Below are 8,693 nucleotides of genomic sequence, written 5' to 3'. Positions count from 1 at the left end.
GGGTGAACAAATTACTGCCGAGCAATTGATAGAAAAGCGCAAAGTTATGGCGATATCTAAGACAATGATCATGAACATAGGCATCACATCCATGTCAAGTAGACGGAAACGATTCTACACTTACTACTATTACTTCACACATCGACCGACTCCTTCCTGCATCTAGAGTATTAAGTTCATGAAGAACAGAGTAACGCATTAAGTAAGATGACATGATGTAGCGGAATTAACTCAAGCAATATGATGAAAACCCCCTCTTGTTATCCTCGATGGCAACAATACAATACGTGCCTTGTTGCCCCTACTGTCATTGGGAAAGGACACTGCAAGATTGAACCCAAAGCCAAGCACTTCTCCCATTGCAAGAAAAACCAATCTAATTGGCCAAACCAAATCGATAGTTTGAAGAGACTTGCAAAGATATCAAATCATGCATATAAGAATTTAGAGGAAATTCAAATAATATTCATAGATAAGCTGAGCATAAATCCACAATTCATCGGATCTCGGCAAACACACCGCAAAAAAGTATTACATCAAATAGATCTCCAAGAACATCAAGGAGAACTTTGTATTGAGAATCAAAGAGAGAGAAAAAGCCATCTAGCTACTAGCTATGGACCCGTAGGTCTGAAGTAAACTACTTATGCTTCATCGGAGAGGCAATGGTGTTGATGTAGAAGCCCTCCATGATCGAATCCCCCTCCAGCAGGACGCCGGAAAAGGTCCCTAGATGGGATCTCACGGGTACAGAAGGTTGCGGCGGTGGAAAAGGGACTCTGTGGCTCTCCTGGTAGGTTTTGGTGTATATGAGAATATATAGGCAGAAGAAATAGGTCGGTGGAGTCACAAGAGGGCCACAAGGGTGGGGGCGCACCCTACCCGCCTGGGCGCGCCCTCCATCCTTGTGGCCGCCTCGTGGCTTCTCTGACTTGCACTCCAAGTCCTCTGGATGTCTTTGGGTCCAAGAAAAATCATCACGAAAGTTTCATTTCGTTTGGACTCCCTTTGCCTTTGGTATTCCTTTTCTATGAAACTCTAAAACAAGGGAAAAAACAGAAACTGGCACTGGGCTCTAGGTTAATAGGTTAGTCCCAAAAATCATATAAAATAGCATATTAATGCATATAAAACATCCAAAACAAATAATATAATAGCATGGAATAATCAAAAATTATAGATACGTTGGAGACGTATCACCTAACTCGGCCCTTATCGGGCGGGTTATAATCGCGGGGTTATATCCCCAACAAGACCAGAGCCTCCCATCACTACACCCCTTGTCGCCCACACGGCCAAGAAGTAAAGCCACCACTTCCACCACGAAGCCTGTCGGAAAGCCAACCGTGAAGCCCATCATCTAGGACCACCACCCCGGCATCCATGCCCCCAGGCACCGCCAATTATCAACATCACGGCCACCTAACCATGGCAGGAAGAGTGAAAGGGACCTAATTTCACTCTTAGATCGGAATCAGCCATCGGGTCTGGGTCGGTGCTCCCACCGTAGGAAGCGCCCACACTTGCATCTCCAGCCGGTCCCGGTGCACCGGGGGGTACAACCCAGTGACTACCAACGGCCACCGCCGAGCATGCCCGGATGCCGCCATATCCATGGTCATCAGTACCGATCCGTCAAACAAAACGATGGCACCTTGAGAAGCCGACTCGGACCGACGAGCCAAGCAGGCATCAAGTAAGAAGGGCGCAACGTGAAAGCAAGTAAAGCGGACCAAGTCAGCCATCATACCTACGCGCCGCCGAACATCGTCCACCACCGCAAGCTAGATCTGTGCCGCCCGTCGAAGACGCCAACGACCCGGATCACACCATCGCCGAACCAAAACGACCATGCTGCCCCATCGCCACCGGGAGATCCCGAGCAGCGCCACCGCACCGGGCCGAGATGCCACGCCAGATCCATTGCAGACCAGGACCGCCACCACACGCACACTACCCACCCCGTGCCGCTCTAAGAACATGCCACTCAGAGCGCCGCTGCAACGAGCATGCCACGCCCACCGGAGCTTGCTAGGCTGGGCCCCTCCCGCCCAAGGAAAGCAGAGCACTGCCGTTGTGTAGCCCGCCATAGCGCGTCGTCACGGGCCGCAGTACAGCACCGAGCGGGAACGGTCGACCCCTCCGCCACCACCTACAGCCCCCCGTCGAGACCAGCCATCATGGCGCCGGACGTCAAGGGTCGCGTTGTTGGGGAACGTTGCATAAAATAAAAAATTTCCTACGTTCACCAAGATCAATCTATGAGTTCATCTAGCAACGAGAGAGAGAGAGATGCATCTACATACCCTTGTAGATCGCGTGCAGAAGCGTTCAAGAGAACGGGGTTGAGGGAGTCGTTCTCGTCGTGATCCAAATCACCGGAGATCCTAGCGCCGAACGGATGGCACCTCCGCATTCAACACACATACGGTCAGCGTGACGTCTCCTCCTTCTTGATCCAGCAAGGGGGAAGGAGAGGTTGATGAAGATCCAGCAGCACGACGACGCGGTGGTGGATGTAGCAGGGTTCCGGCAGAGCTTCGCCGAGCTTCTGCGAGAGGGAGAGGTGTAGCAGGGAGAGGGAGGCGCCAAGACTTCAGGGTCCGGCTGCCCTCCCCCCTCCTTTATATAGGCCCCCAAGGGGGCGTCGGCCCTGGATATTGAATCTCCCAAGGGGGGGCGGCGGCCAGGGGGGTGGAGTGCCCCCCAAGGCAAGTGGTGCGCCCCCCCCCCCCACCCTAGGGTTTCCAACCCTAGGCGCATGGGGGGGCCAAGGGGGGGCGCACCAGCCCACCAGGGGCTGGTCCCCTCCCCACTTCAGCCCACGGGGCCCTCTGGGATAGGTGGCCCCACCCGGTGGACCCCCGGGACCCTTGCGGTGGTCCCGGTACAATACCGGTGGACCCCGAAACTTTCCCGATGGCCGAAACAGCACTTCCTATATATAATTCTTTACCTCCGGACCCTTCCAGAACTCCTCGTGACGTCCGAGATCTCATCCAGGACCCCGAACAACTTTCATTTTGCTGCATACTCATATTCATACAACCCTAGCGTCACCGAACCTTAAGTGTGTAGACCCTACGGGTTCGGGAGACATGTAGACATGACCGAGATGGCTCTCCGGTCAATAACCAACAGTGGGATCTGGATACCCATGTTGGCTCCCACATACTCCTCGACGGATGAACCACGATGTCGAGGATTTAAGCAACCCTGTATACAATTCCCTTTGTCAATCGGTACGTTACTTGCCCGAGATTCGATCGTCGGTATCCCAATACCTCGTTCAATCTCGTTACCGGCAAGTCACTTTACTCGTACCGTAATGCATGATCCCGTGACCAGACACTTGGTAACTTTGAGCTCATTATGATGATGCATTACCGAGTGGGCCCAGAGATACCTCTCCGTCATACGGAGTGACAAATCCCAGTCTCGATCCGTGTCAACCCAACAGACACTTTTGGAGATACCTGTAGTGCACCTTTATAGTCACCCAGTTATGTTGTGACGTTTGGTACACCCAAAGCACTCCTACGGTATCCGGGGGTTACACGATCTCATGGTCTAAGGAAAAGATACTTGAAATTGGAAAAGCTCTAGCAAAACGAACTACACGATCTTTGTGCTATGCTTAGGATTGGGTCTTGTCCATCACATCATTCTCCTAATGATGTGATCCCGTTATCAATGACATCCAATGTCCATAGTCAGGAAACCATGACTATCTGTTGATCAACGAGCTAGTCAACTAGAGGCTCACTAGGGACATGTTGTGGTCTAAGTATTCACACGTGTATTACGATTTCCGGATAATACAATTATAGCATGAATAAAATACAATTATCATGAACAAGGAAATATAATAATAATCCTTTTATTATTGCCTCTAGGGCATATTTCCAACAGTCTACCACTTGCACTAGAGTCAATAATCTAGTTACATTATGATGAATCGAACACCCATAGATTTCTGGTGTTGATCATGTTTTGCTCGCGAAAGAGGTTTACTCAACGGATCTGCGACATTCAGATCCGTATGTACTTTGCAAATATCTATGTCTCCATCTTGAACATTTTCATGGATGGAGTTGAAACTACGCTTGATGTGTCTGGTCTTCTTGTGAAACCTGGGCTCCTTGGCAAGGGCAATAGCTCCAGTGTTGTCACAGAAGAGAGTGATTGGCCCCGATGCATTGGGTATGACTCCTAGGTCGGTGATGAACTGTGACGCCCCCGATTCAATCGTACACTAATCATGCACGCAAATGTGTACGATCAAGATCAGGGACTCACGGGAAGATATCACAACACAACTCTAAAACATAAATAAGTCATACAAGCATCATAATACAAGCCAGGGGCCTCGAGGGCTCGAATACAAGTGCTCGATCATAGACGAGTCAGCGGAAGAAACAATATCTGAGTACAGACATAAGTTAAACAAGTTTGCCTTAAGAAGGCTAGCACAAACTGGGATACAGATCGAAAGAGGTGCAGGCCTCCTGCCTGGGATCCTCCTAAACTACTCCAGGTCGTCGTCAGCGGGCAGCACGTAGTAGTAGGCACCTCCGGTGTAGTAGGGGTCGTCGTTGACGGTGGCGTCTGGCTCCTGGACTCCAGCATCTGGTTGCGACAACCAGAAAGAAAGGAAGGGGGGAAAAGAGGGGAGAAAGCAACCGTGAGTACTCATCCAAAGTACTCGCAAGCAAGGAACTACACTACATATGCATGGGTATATGTGTAAGGAGGCCATATCGGTGGACTGAACTGCAGAATGCCAGAATAAAAGGGGGATAGCTAGTCCTATCGAAGACTACGCTTCTGGCAGCCTCCGCCTCGCAGCACGCAGAAGAGAGTAGATTGAAGTCCTCCAAGTAGCATCTCCAAGTAGCATCTCCAGTAGCATCGCATAGCATAATCCTACCCGGCGATCCTCTCCTCGTCGCCCTGCGGAAAAGCGATCACCGGGTTGTCTGTGGAACTTGGAAGGGTGTGTTTTATTAAGTATCCGGTTCTAGTTGTCATAAGGTCAAGGTACAACTCCAAGTCGTCCTGTTACCGAAGATCACGGCTATTCGAATAGATTAACTTCCCTGCAGGGGTGCACCACATAACCCAACACGCTCGATCCCATTTGGCCGGACACACTTTCCTGGGTCATGCCCGGCCGCGGAAGATCAACACGTCGCAGCCCCACCTAGGCTCAACAGAGAGGCCAGCACGCCGGTCTAATCCTAAGCGCACAGGGGTCTGGGCCCATCGCCCATAGCACACCTGCACGTTGTGTACGCGGCCGAAAGCAGAACTAGCCCCCTTAATACAAGAGCAGGCTTACATTCCAATCCGGCGCGCGCCGCTCCGTCGCTGACGTCTGAAGGGCTTCGGCTGATACCACGACGTCGGGATACCCATAACTACTCCCACGTAGATGGTTAGTGCGTATAGGCTCGTAGCCGACTCAGATCAAATACCAAGATCTCGTTAAGCGTGTTAAGTATCCGCGAACGCCGAACAGGGCCAGGCCCACCTGTCTCCTAGGTGGTCTCAACCTGCCCTGTCGCTCCGCCACAAAGTAACAGTCGAGGGCCGTCGGGAACCCAGGCCCACCTCTACCGGGATGGAGCCACCTATCCTTTCAGCCCCCTCGTCAGAATCACTTGCGGGTACTCAATGAGCTGACCCGACTTTAGTCACCATCTGTATAGTATGTATGTATGTATAGTATATACCCGTGATCACCTCCCAAGTGATCACGGCCCGATAGTATAGCAAGGCAGACTGACAAGAATGTAGGGCCAATGATGATAAACTAGCATCCTATACTAAGCATTTAGGATTGCAGGTAAGGTATCAACAGATGTAGCGACAATGTCAGGCTATGCATCAGAATAGGATTAACGAAAGCAGTAACATGCTACACTACTCTAATGCAAGCAGTATAGAGGAGAATAGGCGATATCTGGTGATCAAGGGGGGGGGGCTTGCCTGGTTGCTCTGGCAAGAGAGAGGAGTCGTCAACTCCGTAGTCGAACTGGTCAACAGCAGCGTCGGTCTCGTAGTCTACCGGAGAGAAGAGGGGGAAGAAATAATGAATACAGAGCAAACAAAGCATCACAAAATATAACAAGGCAATAGGCAATGTTCGGTGTGCCCTAATGCGGTAGTAAGTGATACCGACGAAGGGGGGAAACATCCGGGAAAGTATTCCCGGAGTTTCGCGTTTTCGGGCAGAGGAACCGGAGGGGGAAAGTTGCGAGTTTGATATGTTAGGGGTGTGTGGTGGACGAACGGGCTGCGTATTCGGAATCGTCTCGTCGTTCTGAGCAACTTTCATGTACAAAGTTTTTCCATACGAGCTACGGTTTATTTTATATTAATTTTTAAAGTTTTTTTTAAAAACAATTTCTAATTTATTAATTATTAATCAAATTCGAAACTAGTATTATTGCATCAGCATGATGTCATCAAGACGTCAGCAGAGTCAGCAGTCAACTTTGACTGGGTTGACTGGTCAAAGGGGCGGTGGAGCCCAAGTGTCATTGTCTAGTTTAATTAAGCACGTTTAATTAGACTAAATATGTTCATTAGGCTAATTAATCAAAGTTAATTAAGTTAATTAACTAATTATCTAATTAATTAATTAACAATTTTAATCATCCCTTTTTTTATATATTTTCATTTTCATTTTAACAGGGGCGGGCCCCATGTGTCATTGGCACACAGGGCGGGGCCCAACCACCAGTGGTCCAGGGGCCTAATGGGGCGGGTCGGGCACTGGCGCCCGACAGGGCGCCCGGGGGCGCTGGCGAGGCGTGAAGCGGGGCGAGGCCGCGGTGGTGCACGGGCGGCCGTGGCCGTGGCCAAAACGGCGGCGCGACGGGGCTAGACGGGCAGCACGGTGGCGCACGCGCGCGGGACGAGTTCCGGCGCGCGAGCATCGCCGGGCCGTGCGGGGAGGAGGCCAGGGTGTGCGGGGCACGAACGGGGCGCGGACGTGGACGCGGTGATCGCGGCCGCGAGTGGGGCATGTGCGCCCTGAGCGGGGGCTCAACAACGGGAGAGAGGGAGTGAGGAGGGGAGGCGACGGCTCACAGGGGTGCTGCAGGGGTTCGGGCAGCGGGGGTTCGAGGAGGTGGACGGGGACGACCGGGCGATGGGGAGGAGATCCGGTGAGGAAGCAGTCCGGCGGCGTCGTGGTTCCGGCGAGGGGGGGGGGCGAGCGGCGACGACGTCGAGGCCGAGCCCCAGTTCCAGATCCGGGGGTGGAGGGCGACGAGGCGGCGCGCGGACGGGCGTCGGGGAGGCCGGATGGACCCTGCCGGTGAGGTCCGGCGGCCGGACGAACCGGCAGGCGCGAGGCAGAGCAGGGGCTTGGGGAGGCGCGGCGAGGGGACGACAGAGAAGCTGTGTGGCGGGCGGCAGGGCTCCGGCGAGTGGCGCGGGTCGGTTTCGGGGCCGGGGCGGCACCGGGCGGCGGCGGCGGCGGAGGCGAGGTGCAGTCGGGGGTGAGCCCCGATCCAGATCGGGGGGGGGAGGGACGAGGGAGTGGGGGGGGGCCTCCTCGATCCAGATTGGATCGAGAGGGGGGCAGTGGGGCGACGGGGGTTAGGGTTCGGTGGGAGGGGGTTATGCAGAGGGGGGCGCGACTGGGCCGGCATGGGGGGCCCGATGGCCAGCTGGGTCACGGCCCAGCAAGGGGTCTCCTTCTTTCTTTTGTTTTTGCTTTGCCTTTGCTTTGCCTTTTTTTTTCTTTTCTTTTATTTATTATTTTTTGTTTTCATTTAATTTAAAATATTTATACATTTTATAAAACTGTGTCTTCTACACCATAATCATCTATGTAATATCTAGTACAAACCAAACAATTTTATTTTAATGTTTGAAAACTTTTATTATTTACCAAATTTTGAATTTGAATTTGAATCGGTTTCGAACTAACTCAAGATTAGCAACTATAATTGAGGTGACGTGGCATCACTAGCAGAGGATCACTGTAGCTTAATTTCCCGGGCGTCACAATTCTCCTCCACTACAAGAAATCTCGTCCCGAGATTTAAGAGGGGAGTAAGGGGGAAAGGTCTGGTTACGAAATCCTAACGAATCTTCTCAGTCTTGGTTGCTCTTTTCGAAGAGGTTGATCCCTTTCGTTGATGTCTTCATTTCTCTGCTTCAAATCACCATGATCAACTCGTCATCCTTTCTTCGGGATCTCCGTCGTACTTACGATAGCATAAGGCGGGGTTATTCCGAGAGAATGAACGTCGGCAAGGTTGACTATCGGGTCGACAACATCGAGGAAGGTGGCGGAAAGTAACTCACGAATCGAATCTTAAGAAATTATCGAGAGCAAAGTAAGGAGGTAACCTGGAAAGTTTCGAGCGAGCAGGCAATCGTTCGATGCCTGTAATAGGGCGTGAAAGGGTCAAAACAACGGGAATAAGTATTGTGTCCGATATCAGACCTGAAGGTGGCTCGTGAATTACATACGAGGTCACGCGTGAGGAACAACCTTGGGAACAGGGGGTGTAGGAGAGTCAGGTTTCGATCCTGTGGAACTGTGGGTTATGGGCCCACCATGTGGGTTAAGAGTAGGAAGGGAGGTAACGTCTTACACGATCATGTAAGCAAGGCATGTCAGAGGATAGCCGGTCAGTTATGTCGGCAACAACGTCGGTACCAAGGGCGAG

This window comes from Triticum aestivum, chromosome 1B (genome assembly GCF_018294505.1).
Source record: "Triticum aestivum cultivar Chinese Spring chromosome 1B, IWGSC CS RefSeq v2.1, whole genome shotgun sequence".
Taxonomy (NCBI): domain Eukaryota; kingdom Viridiplantae; phylum Streptophyta; class Magnoliopsida; order Poales; family Poaceae; genus Triticum; species Triticum aestivum.
The sequence above is the reverse complement of the archived record's forward strand: the minus strand, read 5'-3'. Positions refer to the sequence as shown.